The 15,251-nt window shown below is 45.4% G+C and overlaps 1 protein-coding gene across 3 annotated transcripts in view; it reads left to right on the top strand.

Annotated features, from left to right (window-relative positions):
* The window catches only part of GPR61 (G protein-coupled receptor 61), a 52,076-nt gene that overhangs the window by 11,022 nt on the left and 25,803 nt on the right, over nucleotides 1–15,251 (top strand). The window contains exon 1 of one of the 3 annotated variants that reach the window (XM_069238362.1): nucleotides 12,975–13,986. The exons of the other annotated variants lie outside the window; for them this stretch is intronic. The gene's annotated coding sequence lies outside the window, so the exon portion shown is untranslated. Of the gene's footprint in view, nucleotides 1–12,974; nucleotides 13,987–15,251 lie in introns of those variants that run through there. 3 annotated transcript variants of the gene reach the window in all.

The raw sequence follows: 15,251 nt of genomic DNA, 5'->3' as shown, positions 1-15,251 counted from the left end.
ATTCTACTCAGGGGCATGTTCAAAGCAATCATTTCTTTTAAGGGTCGCTCTACAGTCGGGAAAATTTACATGGTAGAGGAAGGGTCTAGTTTGCTAGGATGGCAACATCAAAGGGAACTTGGAATAAAGTTAGATCCTAATGATCCCGAACAAGTTTTAGTTGTAGACACCTCTACTGCTGATGATCAAATTTTTCAGAAATTTCCCGAAATTTTTCGTGAAGAATTAGGCCTTCTTAAAAATTTTCAGCACAAAATCAAACTGAAACCTAATGATAAACCTATAGTTCACAAAACCAGACCTATTCCTCATCTATTGAAAGATGCAGTCAAAAGGGAACTTGAAAGACTGCAGTCTTTAGAAATTATCCAACCTATTGAATGCTCAGAGTGGTTAGCTCCCATAGTCGTAGCTAAGAAAAACAATTGCAATGACATTAGATTATGTGTGGACCTTAGAGATTTGAACAAGAACATCTGGATAGAAAGGCATCCCCTTCCAAGATTTAATGAATTGTTAAGCACAATGGGTGAAGCTGGTTACTTTTCGGTACTCGATCTTTCGAGTGCATATCACCAAGTACAATTGCATCCTGAATCCAAAATACTTACTGCTTTTACCACTCCTTTCGGCTCATTTATGTTTAATAGGATGCCCTTTGGGCTGGCCTCAGCAGCAGCAGTATTTCAAAAAATCATGCAACACATTATTGGGGATGCTAAATGCACTCTCTGTTTCCAAGACGACATCCCAGTTTATGGAAATAATGAGGAAGAGCACAAGAATAATCGGATGAATGTGTTGAATAAGTTGAAAGCAGCAGGTCTTACTTTGAAGAAAGACAAGTGTCGTATAGGAGTTAATTCTGTAGAGTATTTAGGCCACATCATTTCCAAGGATGGATTCAAACCCAAGTCTTCATTGGTGGATGCAGTGATAAAGGCGGAAGCTCCCAAAAATAAAGATGAATTAAGATCTTTTCTGGGACTAGCTGAATTTATGGCAAAGTATGTGAAGAATTTTTCTTTGATATCATTTAGTCTCAGAGAATTACTCAAAAGTCATGTTTCATACGACTGGTCTGAACACCATGAAAATGCTTTCAAAGAAATTAAATTAGCCATATCTAATGCTCCTTGCCTATGCACTTTTGACCATAAAAGGAAAACAATCCTCACCACGGATGCTAGCAAACGGGGATTAGGTGCTACTTTGTCTCAGATTGTGGATGGCAATGAAAGGATTGTAGCTTTTGCGTCCAGGGCTCTGAGTAAAGCAGAAACTAACTACTCTGTCATAGAGAAGGAGGCTTTAGCATGTTATTGGGCCATCAAACATTTTAAATTTTTCTTATGGGGCATTCAATTTGACTTGAGAACTGATCACAAACCATTGATCTATATTTTCTCGTCCAAAGGTTTTCCCAACAGCACACCTAGAATTGCTCGATGGATTTTAGGTTTAGAATTTTTTTATTTTAAAATGGAATACCTTCCCGGCAACGAAAATACAGCTGCTGATTTCTTATCCAGAGTCCCATTAGACATTAAAGAGGACTTTGAAGTTGAAGAATTCCCTGTTATGATGATCAACATTCCTTCAATCAGTAGGGAGGAATGGATATCAGCGTCAGAACTGGACGAGTCATTAACTTTACTTAGGACAAAGCAAAGGATGGGTGGCCAACATCAAAGAAGAATGTTGAGGAAATCATCAGCAATTACTGGGAGGTGAGGCACGAAATCAATGAGCATAATAATCTAATATTCAGGAATGACAAAATTATCCCACCACAAGATTTGAGACTCAAGATCATTAAGTTAGCTCATGAAGGTCATTTAGGTAGGAGCCTTACCAAAGCTAGATTGAGGGAAAGGTTTTGGTTTCCCAACATGGATCCTATGGTTGAGCGTGAAGTTAAAACTTGCTCAATTTGTGCACTTAGTGACAAAAGTAAAATAGTTCACAAAATTCCGATTTCTCCTGTTGAAGTACCTGATAAACCCTGGGCTAAGGTAGCCTTTGATATTATCGGCCCTATCAATCTTTCAGGGGTTAGTAAAAGATTTGGCTTAGTTTTGGTCGATTACCGATCACATTGGATAACTACCAAATTAGTCAATCAAATAAATACGATGCGGTTATTAATTTTCTCAAGGACTCCTTTGCGGCAGAGGGTATTCCGGAATGTCTCATTACGGATAATGGAGTTCAATTGACATCCTTGGCAATGAAGAACTTCCTTGAATCCATTGGAGTAAAACACCTTACTACAGCTCTTTATTGTCCAAGAGCTAATGGTCTAGTAGAGAGGATGAATCGTATGATCAAAGATTGCATTCAACTAGCGAGTATCAATCACTTGAATGTAGAGAATGCTATCAGGGATATGTTGTGGGCATATCACACCACTCCCAATTCTATCACAAATGTTTCCCCATTTACAGCTTTGAAAGGCAGAAAGCCTTGTACCAAATTCTTCCCGGTCTGGTTAGGGGGTGGGGATAAATGTAATTACTCTACCCGGTGTAGTAATATTAGAATCTCCAAACATCAAAATAAATATAAAAGTAGGTATGAATTCACACAAGGGGCAAAAAAACAGGATTGGAATATCAATGCTCAAGTGTATGTTAAGAAACCTAATAGTGGGGTACGGGCAGGCATGAAGGACACCAGATTCATGGGCCCTTTCCGCATTAATAAAGTTAAGAAAAATGTGGTAATACTAGATAATGGTCAATGCTGGAGCATGGACAGACTTGTCAAGTTATCGGCATCTAGTGAAGAAGCGAATGGAAACGGGGTGGAAGAATCTGTGGTGGAGGGATTGGCAGAAAACTATCTGGAAAGCAAGTGCCAAAGGAGGTTGGGACTTCGACAAATCAATCCTCCAATATGGCACAAGGACTATGAAGTGACCTCCAATATAACATAAACGATCACGGTCTGATGTAATTTGGAAATTATATTTTATTAGTTCATATATGAATATAAATATGGTTATAATTTTGACTAAATAATTTAAATCTGTTGCCAATTATTGGTCAACCTGTCATTTATTATCATATAACCTTATTAGTGACAAAAGTCAATGTCTTATATCAAATTAGTTAAAGGGGAAGATGTGTTGTGATGTAGTTAGTTAGTGTAGTATTAGTTTATCACAATAGTATAGTATTATGTTATTACATATTTATAGTAGTATATTAATGCAAATATGTGTTAGAGTAAACAACGTATAGGAATGGTATTTCCCTTGTACCCTTTCCCCCTGTGTTATATTTTGGGTTGATCGGAATGTTGGGAGAGAGGTGAAGAGTAGGCTGTGAAGGGAGGTGAACGGTTGGAGAGAAGACCTGTGAAGAGAATAGGCAGTTGAAGCATGGGAGATGGAATAAAGTCTCATCTGAAAACTCTTCAGACTTCGTCTTTATATCAGATGTGATGCAGTTTTTACAGGATGGTGCCCAGTTGAGTTTGTCAGTGGCTTCTCTACGGGTGCAGTGGGCGGCGATTCAGGCTTTTAGGGGTCCATGGCGTAATCTGTCTGATGAGGGTCATTTGATGCCTCGATTTTTCCAGGGTCTTCTTAACTTGTTTCCTCGCCCGGTGCGTTCCTTTCCTTCCTGGGATCTTTCATTGGTATTGGATGCTTTGACTGTTGCTCCCTTTGAACCTCTGGGGGACTGTGACTTGCGTCATCTTTCTTTGAAAACTTTTTTTCTGGTGGCCATTACTTCGGCCTGCCGTTTAGGGGAATTGGGGGCCTTGGCCTGCTCGTTTCCTTTTTGTAAGGTTTTTCCGGATCATGTGGTGCTTGTTCCGGTTCCTTCATTTGTTCCTAAGGTGAATTCGTCTTTCCATGCTCGCCAGGAGGTCATCCTTCCTTCTTTTTGTCTGGATCCTTCCTCGGATGAGGAGGTTCGGTTGCATTCTTTAGATGTGCGTCGGGCCTTGTTGGAATATCTACGGGTAGTTGCTCCTTTCCGTAAGGGTGATTCTCTTTTTGTGAATTTCGGTCCGGCTCGGAAAGGTGAGAAGCCTTCCACGGCTTCTTTGAGTCGGTGGGTTCGCTCGCTGATACTGATGCCTTTTTCTTTGAAGGGGGAGGTTCCACCCCAAGGGATTCAGGGCCGTTCTACCAGGGGTATGGCTGCTACGGTGGCAGAGCTTCAGGGCGCTTCTGTGGTGGAAATTTGCAGGGCCGCAACTTGGGCCTCACCTTCGACCTTTGTTCGTCATTACAGGCTGTCGGACTTGGGCAATTTAGAGTCGGTATTGGCTCACTGTGTCTTGTCCTCTATAATGTAATAGGGGGGTGGGGACTCTGTGGTCTTTATTGGTAGTGATTAAACTTGTTGCAACTCAGTGTCCATCTCCTGTTTTCTCTTGCTATGTCTCATTGGTCTAAAGGAAGGCGAGGGAGGGACGGGAGGTAATGCGTCCATTACTTACGTTAATGGCATTACTCCTAGTCCTACTCCCTCGCCTTCCTTTCCGTTCCCTCCCGCCATCCTGGTACGGACCGCCTGAGTTGCTGCTTGGGCTTGTTTTTGTACAGGAGGTGGTGGGGGTGGGGGGGCTTTAAGGGGAAGGGAGGGTCTATGGGGAGGAAGGGAGCCTCATTGGTCTAAAGGAAGGCGAGGGAGTAGGACTAGGAGTAATGCCATTGACGTAAGTAATGGACGCATTATCTATCAGGCCACAGGGGTTTGAAGAGAGACACATGTACCTACCAGGGCACAGGGATGTGGAGAGCATATGGCTGAGGCTGTCTGAACACAGATGGAGCCATGGTATGTCATTTGGGATTGCTTGCAAGGAAACCCTGGAGTATCATTTTTTAGGTCGAGCATTGCAGCGTGCAATGACCTGTTGATATGTGTCTGTGCTTTTAACCACGCCCGCCGAACACCTATCACTATCACTCATTCATGGGCATATCTTTCAAAAATCCTTTGTATTCGTTGGTAACTGCTTTACGTTTGTCCTTCCTTAGGGCATTTTTTTTACCCCTTGGCCATCGATCCTGTTACATGGATAATTGCACTTTTGCCGATACCTTTGACTGTGAGCGAACTTCTTTTTCTTTTTGTCTCGTGCTCAAGGCGGCGCTTTCAATTAGCTCGCTGATGTCAATTGTTTTACTTTTTATTTTCAGTTTGTGTGGCAAGAAAGTTCCAGTTAGAAACTTACAACGCTAATAGCTCGAACTTGAGCAAACGCGAGACCTATTGTATTGCAAATGCTTGCTTTCCTTTGTTGTCAGGATGTAAGAGCAATGTTTGGCCTTAGCAATCAGGACACAGAGGTTTGAAGAGAGCCGTATGTGGCTATCGGGGCACAGAGATGTATAGAGTCACTGCACTAAAGTATCAGGACACAATGCAGTGCTTGAAATAGTAAAATAGAAGTGCAGGTACTCTGTAGCAGAGTACCTGCTTGTTTCTGAGAAGTGCTGGTACTCTCCTATTAAAAGTATTACGTTTTTCTCTAGAAGTGCAGGTACTCTCCCTCTCAAAATAAAAAAGTGCCGGTACTCTGTACCGGACAGTACCAGCCCATTTAAAGCACTGGACACAAGGACTTGCTGGATGGTCAAGATGCGGACTAATTAAGGTAAATGCTTTTGGGTTTTCTGGCAACAGATGCCGGCTGATGGCCATTGTCAGTGGATTACAGAGGATGTGGACTGGTGGAGGGTCATCAAACCTGCAGTGAGACAACATGGACGGAGGGACATTGCCCGAGGTCATCAGAGCAGAGGGTTAGTGGAGGATCATTGGCCATGTGGTATCATAACTGGATCTGATAGAGGCTCACTGTCCCTAGACAATCAGGGTGCAGGGAATGGTGGAGAGCCATTGACTCAGAAATTTCAGGGCACATGGTCTGAAGGTGGGCTTGTCTGTTAGCTTCCTGGATTGAGGACAAAAGGCCCGTGGGGTCAGGAGTCATTAATCATGATCTTTAGGTTAACTGGTGAAAGACAATTGCATCTGGGCTATCAGGACAGAGAGGTTACTTGAGGGCGTCTATCCCTTTGTTGACAGCAAACAATGGCTGATGAAAGATTAATGACCATGCTGCAAAACACCTATTGCTACTAAACAATTAGAAAGCTTTTGGGAAGTTAATAACTGATATTATTAGGACACTTGGCTTAGTGGAGACTCAGAGGCCAAGGTCCTCAGTATACAGACCTGGTGGAGAGTCATTAGCCGCAAGTTATTATGATACAGAGTTTAGAGAAAGATTTTTGCCTTTGGATTAACAGGCCACAACTGTGAGAGAGTCAATGGCACTGGTTGTATCCGGATACATGGGTTAGCTGAGTGTCACTGCCACAGGTCTAGAAGGTGTGGGATCTGATGGAGGCTGATTTACCATGAATATCACAACACAGGTCTTGTGGAGAGCCACTGGCTTTGGGTTATCACGATGTAGGGGCTATTTGAGGGTCATTGGATCTCACTGTGAGGAGGAAGGTGTTGTGGAATTTTGGGGTATAAGGACACATGGCTACTGGAGAGTCATCAGTCCAACGCATCAGTCATCAGTCCTGGTGTGGGAGGCTGGCTCTCTATGTAGTGTGCAAAGCTAGGCACACTGTGCAGAGAGTCTGGGCAACCACACGTTAGTTTTCAGAGGTAAAAACTAGACCACCTAATGCTCTAAATTTTATGGTAGCTTGGTCAAGCAGTTAGGCTAATCTCGGAGAAGTGCAAAGCATTTTTTGTACTCATACTGTCAAGAAAGCAAGACACACACTCAAAAGAATAACTCAAGCCCAATTTACAAAAATATGTCAGGATGTTATAACATTTTTAAGACCAAGATCATCAAAGTCGGGTAAGCAGTTTGTAAGTTATGATTTTTTAAAGTTTGGAAAATGTCTGAGTTCTGTGCTCAATTACGCACCATAGAAATCAAATGAGAAATAATTAAAAAATGCATATAAAACCAGGCAATGCGTTTACCAATGTCTCCTTTTGCAGATAGGTCGAGGTCATTGGTGGGCCCTGTGGACCAGCTGGAGAAGTTTTGGCGTCTCCTGGTTTTGTCGGGAGCAGCTGCAGAAAGTCATCAGAGCTGGTGTAAGGCCGCTGCTGGGGACCATTTGGAAAAACACTGCACAGGTGGACTTCAAGGTGAGTCCCCTTGGAATCATGAGGCAAGGGGTGGGTAACCCATAGAACACAGCTCGATCTTCCATGCACGGCCCAGGACAGCCGGGTGCAGAGCGAATTGGTGAGCCAGGAGCTGTGCGCAAAGGTGCCTTTGGAAGCAAGTGGTAGGTCGCCATGAGGGTCATTTGCAGGTGAGCTGGGTAGTTGTAGAGTCCGTCCGATGTCTGACCAACTCATCAGTGGCAATTGTCGAGTCCTGGGTGCAGCAGGCAGGGTTTGACGCCTTTTTCTTGGTGCTGCAGGACTTCAGTTCTCAACCCTTCGGTCTTCTTTGTTGCTGGTCTTCTTGTGTCCTCGGAATCTGAATGTCTGGTTTAGGGGTGCCCACTAAATACCGTATTTAGTGGGCATTTAGGAGAGTGCATAATAGTGACCAATGGGTCATCTACCTTAGGGTGGCTACAGCCACTAAGTGACCACTTCCTGTGGGCATAGGTCACTTCCCCACACCTGATTAGCTATTTTACTTCCATTCAAGATGGAGGAAAATGAACGGGAGGGGTCATCTCTCATGCAACACTTTAGGGATGGTGCAAGCTGGGGCTGACCACTCCTCCTGTCCTTTCTGTGTTTTCCCGCCGTTGCTCCCCCAAAAGTGGGGGTTTGCAATGGGGGCAGCCATCTGCTGCTATCAGCAGGCTTGTAGGTTGAGTTTCAAGGGCAGTAAGCCCTTTGAATCTCGCTAGCAGGGCAGTGCACATTCCTGAGGAAAGAGGTGTGATACCTCAACCCAGGAAGGGCTTTGTTCTGGGACCTAGAGAGCAGGAGCTCTCACCCCAGGGTTCCAGAATCTTGTCCGGTAGTGGCAGGCTGTTTGTGACTGTCCACCAAACACTCCATTGTTAGTTAGCTTTGCAGGGATCACCTCTAAGGTGGTCCCTGGGTACATTTTGCAAGAAGTCCATTACTGGTACCAGTTTGGATTTATTATTCTTAGTTGTTTGATACCAAACAACCCAGGGTTCTAAGTGGCCACAATGTAGCTGGGAAACCCGTACTCACCAATACCCAGCACATGCATTTAAAATGACTACTCTGTTCACTTACCATGTCCCAGGTTTGGCAAGGACACAGTAGGGGCACATTGCTCATGCAACTATGCCCTCACATACAGTATTGTGCACCCTACCTTAGGGCTAGAAAGTCTAACAGAGGGGGGACTTACCTATAGTGCATGCAGTGTGTATTGGACAGGGCACACAGGCTATGTGCCATGTCAAGCTTGCATTTTAAGATACATTGCACCAGGACACTCAGCCTGCAATGGCCGTGCTGGGTGTACCTGGATGCATGGCCCTGGAGGGTGGCACAACCTGTGCTGCTGCCCTCAGGGGCTTACTCTTAGTACCCCATGCCCTGGGTACCTAAGTACCATTTACTATGGATTTATAGTGGCAGCTAAGAGTGTTACCAATTGTGCCAATGCAACACAACAGTTTTGGAAAATAAATCTGGCCCAGGGAATCTAGTTAGCAGGGGCCTTGGGCACTAACAACTTTGAGATCACATCAAATACCAGGCAAAAAGTTGGGGCTAACCATGACAAAAGAGGCCTTTTCTCACATCACCCCCTCAAATGAAAGAGGTTGAGACTAGCCTGTCCCTAGTGAGTCTTTATCATTCAAGTGGAAAAACCTGGAAAGGCCATCTGCATTGGCATGGGCTGTCCCAGGTCTGTGTTCTACTTTAAAGTCCATTCCCTATAGGGAAATAGACCACCTAAGCAATTTGGGGTTTTCACCTTTCATCTGTTGCAGCCATGTAAGAGGCCTGTGGTCAGTCTGAACTACGAAGTGGGAGCCAAACAGCTTCTTCAGGGCCCACACCACAGCATAGACTTCCCTCTCTATGGCACTCCATTTTTGTTCCCTAGGGAATAGTCTTCTGCTTATAAAAGCAACAGGCTAGTCATGTCGTTCATCATTTTTCTGGGCTAGGACCACTCCTAACCCCAGTTCTGAGGCATCCGTTTGGACAATAAACTGCCTGGAGTAGTCTGGAGCTTGTAGGAATGGAGCAGAGCACATAGCATTCTTCAGCGAGACAAAGGCCTTTTGACAACTCACTGTCCAGTTAACCTTTTGGGCATATTCTTGGAGGTTAATTCTGTGAGAGGGGCAACTACGGTGCCATAATCCTTCAAAAATCTCCTGTAATATCCAGCGAAGCCAATGAATGCCCTAATCTGAGTCTAATTTGTGGGAACTTCCCAAGCCCAAATGGTCTGAATCTTGGGTTGGAATGGTTGAACTTTGCCTCCACCAACCAGGCAGCAAAAGTAAAAAACTTTACCCTGCCCTCTCTGGCACTTACCGGCCCTGATAGCGAGGCCTGCCTTCTGCAGAGCCTCAAGGACCTTCCCTACGGGGATCAGGTGATCCTGCCAGGTAAAGCGATAGCCAGCTATGTCATCCAGATAAGCTGCACTAAAGGATTCCAGCCCAGCAAGGACTTAGTTCACCAACCTTTGGAAGGTGGCAGGTGCATTCTTTAATCCAAAAGGCATAACAGTGAACTGATAATGCCCACTAGGAGTGGAGAATGCTGACCTCCCTTTTGCTCTTGGGGTCAGGCCAATCTGCCAGTACCCTAAGGCTAAATAAAAAGTACTCAGATATTTGGCTGCCCCAAGTCTGTCTATAAGCTCATCAGCTCTTCGGATTGGTGTGCATCAGTTTTGGTTACAGAATTCCTTTTTCTCTCCTTTAGAGTGAATTTTGGGGTCTAAAGCTATTGGGCTAGCACAAGGACCCTCCGAGGGTTCAATGACACCCAAGTCCAACATTGTTTTGACTTCTGCTTGTATACTGTCCCTGACATGGTCTGACTGTCTGTAATTTTTGTTTTTGACAGGCAAGCTGTCACAGGCGTCCACATCATGTGTACACCATTCAGTCTACCCAGGAGTCAAAGAGAATAATTCAGCATACTGGTTGAGGACTTGCATGCAAACAGAATGCTGTTGCTGTGATAGGGTGTCTGATAAGACCACTCCATCCACAGAACCATCTTGTGGGTTGCTGGAGAGGAGATCAGGGAGAGGCTCACTCTCTTCTTCCTATCCCTCATCTAGAACCATGAGCATAGTCACATGAGCTTTGTCATATTAGGGTTTTAGGCGGCTGACGTATAATTATTTTGGGATTTTTGTAACTGCCTAAGTCTATCAAATCAGTGACTTCCGCTTTCTTTTCAAGAATGGGATGAATGGGATAGGGTCCAGGATATTTGTCTTGGAGAGCCCTTGGAGCAACTGGCTCCAACACCCAAACTTTCTGCCATAGTTGGAACTTCACCACAGCAGCGTTTTGGTCATACCAGAGCTTTTGCAGGTCCTGGTTGGCCTGAAGATTTTGGCTAGCTTTTTCCATGTACTCTGCCATCGTAGAATGTAGGCCAAGTAAATAGTCCACTATGCCTTGCTTTGGCTCTTTGAGAGGTCTCTCACAGCCTTCCCTTACAAGACCCAATGGTCCCCTAACAGGATGCTCAAACAGAAGATCAAATGGAAAGAATCCTACTTGTTTTGTGGCACATCCCTGGAGGCAAACAGCAGACACTGAATTATGACATCCCATCTCCTTCTGAGTTTTGTAGGGAGTCCTCCAATCATGTATTTTAGCATCTGGTTAAATCTTTCAACCAACCCATTTGTTTGTGGTTGGTGTGGGGTTGTGAACTGATAAGTCACATCACATTCCTCCCACATGTGTTTTAGGTATGCAGACATGAAACTAGAACCTCTGGCTGATACTACCTCCTTAGGGAGCCCTACTCTGGTAAAAATACCCAGGAGGGCTTTTGCATGATCCACTATGACCAGAATGTATCTATGTCCTGATGCTGTTTGAGGGTCAAGGGGGGCAATAATGTCAACCCCTACCCTTTCAAAGGAAACCCCAACCACAAGTAGTGGCATTAAGGGGGCCTTTAAGTTTCCACCTGCCCATCCACTAGCTTGTCAGGTAGTGCAGGACTGACAAAAGTCCCTCATGTTCTGGGACATCCCAGGCCAGTAAAGTGGTTTACCAACCTACTCCAAGTTTTATTTTGGCCCAAATGCACAGCTAGGGGAATTTCATGGGCTAGAGTGAGAAGAAACTCTCTGAACTGCTGAGGTACTACCTCCCTCCTGGTTGCACCAGGCTTGAGGTCTCTGGCCTCAGTGTACAGGAGCCCATCCTCCCAATAAACCTTGTGGGTACCACTGACACTACCCTTTTCTTCCTGTGCAGCTTGCTGCCGCAGGCCTTCAAGAGTGGGATACATTCTCTGCCGCTAGCACAGATCCTCCCTAGAGGGTCCCCCTGGGCCCAAGAGCTCTGGCTGGTAAGGCCCATGCTCTGCAGGCTCAGTTCCATCTGGGTATGGAAAATCCTCTTCCTGGGAAGAGGGGTTCTGACTTGTGATCTGATTGGAAGCTGGTTCCCCAATCTTCCTGCCCTTTCTTCGGAGGCTGATCCACTATTTCAGGACACAACTCTCTTTTTTCTCTCTGAAGTTCACTCTGTACCCTAGTCTTGACACAGGCCCGTTCTGGGATCCCAAACATGGCTGCATAGATCTTCAGTTCTGCTTCAGCCCAGGGGGAATGCTTCAGGTAATTTCCAAGCAGCCAATCTACTGGTATGGATGAGGACACCACCACTTCTTTCTGACCAGGCAGTACAGGATAATTCCACCCCTCCCTCTGTGGGTTCACTGACATGGTCAGGCCACAACTCAGATCCTATCTTGAGATTAGCTACTGCATTTACTGCAGGTTGGCTAGAGGCATTCTTTTTGTTTTTACAGCTAGGGTCTCCAGTTTGGTGCACTCTGTTCTTGCAGTCATAGCGCCAAGTCTTGTTGGGATCAAAGTTCTTTCCTTTGTACCCACCCTTAGACTGTGAGGAGTCTCTCGGCCCACCTTCCTGTGCAGATGTTTGGGGGCCTTGAGAAGACTCTTCATTTTTGTTTTGGCTCCCATCTTTCCCTTGGGAGAGCTTTTTGTCCTCTTTCTTTTGGTCTTCCCCACCAGTGGCAGTTTTGGTCACCCCTGTTTTGACCCAGTGGTCTGCCTCCTTCTCCAACTCTTGAGGGGAAAGTGTACCTTGGTCTACCAGGTATTAATATAGCCTCTCTTTATCACAATCACTCAGCAGATGCTCTTTCATGAATAGGTTATACAGCCCATCATAATATTGTACCTTGTTACCAGCTAACCAACCACCCAGCATTTTTACTGAATAGTCCACAAACTCTTCCCAAGTTCAGCTCTGTGTTTTTCAAGCCTCCCTGACCTTTATGTGGTACTCTTCAGTTGTAAATCCAAAGCCCTCAATTAGTGTACCCTTCATAAGGTCGTAGGATTTAGAATCTGCCTCATTCAGTGTCAGGAGCCTATCCCTGCACTTTCCTGAGAATAACTCCCACAACGATGTGCCCCAGGGTTTTTGCCCACTTTTCCACCCAATGCAGGCTCTTTCAAAGACAGAAAACCATTTCACTATATCATCCCTTTCTGTGAAGGGAGGGACAATTCCTTTTGGGAGTTTAAGATTGAAAGGTCTGTCTTCCAATACTTGGATGCTGCCACCAGAAATTGGTCTTAGGCCCTACTCGTGTCTCTTTGTTTCAATTTCCAGAAGCTGACTCTCGAAGGCGAGTCTTTTGGTCAGCTTCAGTAAAATCTGGTCTTCCTCTGTGGGTGCACTTATGGTAGGGGAACAGGAGCTATCCTCATCCCCATTGTCCATAGCATATTTCTCTCCATCAGCAACTTCACAATCTACTTCTTCTGTGGAGTGGGTTTTCTCATGCTGAGCTACCAGGAATCTAATATGGTCAACTTCAGCATGTTTTCCTGTAGGAATTTTGTACAGCTTGCAGAGCTTCCTTAACTTGGCATAGGTATATGCCTGGGAAGGGGTCAGGTCGAGCTCTGAGTATGGTTGTCTGCATCTGACATGTTTACTAAAGCTATGACCTTTTAAAATAAATTTGGAACCCCTTTTTGGGTAAGGCCAACTAAATTAAGGACTTTTAAACGTTTAACTATTGCTGTAGGGACCTAACCAGGGCCCTAGCAGTAATTTAAAAAAAATGCAAAAATTCTAGCCAATTGAGAAAAATGCAATAAAGCTAAAGACAATTTGAAGAGTTATTCATGCGCTCACAAATTGACAAAGTGGTACCAGCAAATGGAAAGTCTTTATCCCACCGCGGAGACAACAAAATGTAGGAGGCTGGCCCTCTATGTAGTGTGCACACTGGGTAGAGGGTCTGGGTAACCACACGTTGGTTTACAGAGGTTAAAACTAGACCACCTATTTCTCTAAATTTTACAGTAGCTTGGTCGAGAAGTCAGGCTAATCGTTAAAAAGTGTAAAGCATTTGTTGTACTCACAGTTACAATAAAGCAAGAGACACACTCAGGAGAATAACTCAAGACCAATTTACAATCATGCTTCAATTTTTTATAAAATTTTAAATACCAAGATCATCAAAATCAGATGAGTACTTTTTAAGTTATGAATTTTTAAAGTTTAGAAAATGTCTTAGTTCGGTATGTAATTATGCATCATAGGAATCCATGGGGAAATACTTTGAAAAATGCATATAAAATCATGAATGTGTTTACCAATGTCTCTTTTTGCAGATACATCAAGGCTGTTGGTGGGCCCTGTGGACCAGCTGGAGAAGTTCAGGCGGCTCCCGGTTTCAGTGGGAGCAGCTAAAGAAAGTCATTGAAGCTGGTGCATGGCCACTGCGGGGGACCACTTGGAAAAGCACTGCACAGGTGGACTTCAAGGTGAGTCCGGTAGGTCTCCTGGGAGTGTCGAGGTCAAAAGGCGTGGGGGACCTTTAGAACACAAATGGATGGGTGCAGAGCACATTGGTGAGCCAGGAGCTGTGCACAAAGCTGCCCTTGGAAGTAGGAGGTAGGTCACTTTGAGGGTCGCTTGCAAGTCAACAGGGGCACTCTGGTGGGAGGTCCTGGTGTTTTCTGAAGTCTCTCAAGTGGGGCTTCCTCCTGGTCCTTTTTCAGTCAGGAGTGGAATGTTCTTCTGGGTGTTCGATGAGGAGTGACCAATATCTGCGGCTACTGCACGGTTCAGCCACTGAAGGTCACAGTGCCACCAAACTTAGTAGGTTTCATCCTCGTGGTCCCTCAGGTGAAATTTGGTCCAGCTGCAGTCTCTGGTTCCTTGGTCAGCAGCGGTCAGTGAACTGGACTTCACTGATCTTTTGGTCTTTGTTGCAGGAGAGAGATGCCTTTACTCTGAAGGGAGATCTTCGGTGATTTTCAGAATTGTGGAGGTCCTCTGAGGGTTTGCAGAGTCCATCTGATGTCCAAGCAACCCCTCAGCAGCCATTGTCAAGTCCTGGTTGCAGCAGGTAGGGTTCAGGGCCTTCTTCTTGGTGCAGCAGGACTTCAGTTCTCAAGCCTTGGGTCTTCTTTGTTGCTGGTCTTCTTGAGTCCTTGGAATCTGACTCTCTGGTCCAGGGGTGCCCAGTAAATACTGCATTCAAAGGGCATTTAGGGGAGTACCTAGCAGTGACCAATGGGGCATCTACCTTAGGGTGGCTACACCCCCTAAGTGACCTCTTCCTGTGGGCAAAGGCCACGTCCCTTCACCTGATTGGCTATTTCCCTTCCATGCAAGATGGAGGAAAATGAAATGGAAGGGTCACCTTGCATGCACCACCTTAAGGATGGTGCAAGCTGGGGCTGACCACTCCTCCTCTACTTTGTGTGTTTTCCCGACGGTGCTTCAGCCAAACGAGGGGGTACGCAAGAGGGGCAGCCATCTGCTGCTAGCAGCAGGCTTAGGGGGTGAGTTTCAAGGGCAGTAAGCTCTTTGAAGCTCGCTAGCATGACAGTGCACATTCCTGAGGAGGGAGGTGTGACACCTCCACCCAGGAAGGGCCCTGTTCTGGGGCCCAGAGAGCAGGATCCCTCCCCCCCAGGGTTCCTGAATCTTGTCTGGTGGTGGCAGGCTGGTTGTGACTTGCCAGCAACCATGCCAGTGTTGGTTGGCTTTGCAGGGGTCACCTCTAAGGTGTCCCCTGGGA

The sequence above is a fragment of the Pleurodeles waltl genome, chromosome 6 (genome assembly GCF_031143425.1).
Source record: "Pleurodeles waltl isolate 20211129_DDA chromosome 6, aPleWal1.hap1.20221129, whole genome shotgun sequence".
Lineage (NCBI taxonomy): Eukaryota > Metazoa > Chordata > Amphibia > Caudata > Salamandridae > Pleurodeles > Pleurodeles waltl.
This window is presented reverse-complemented; position numbering and strand designations above follow the sequence as displayed.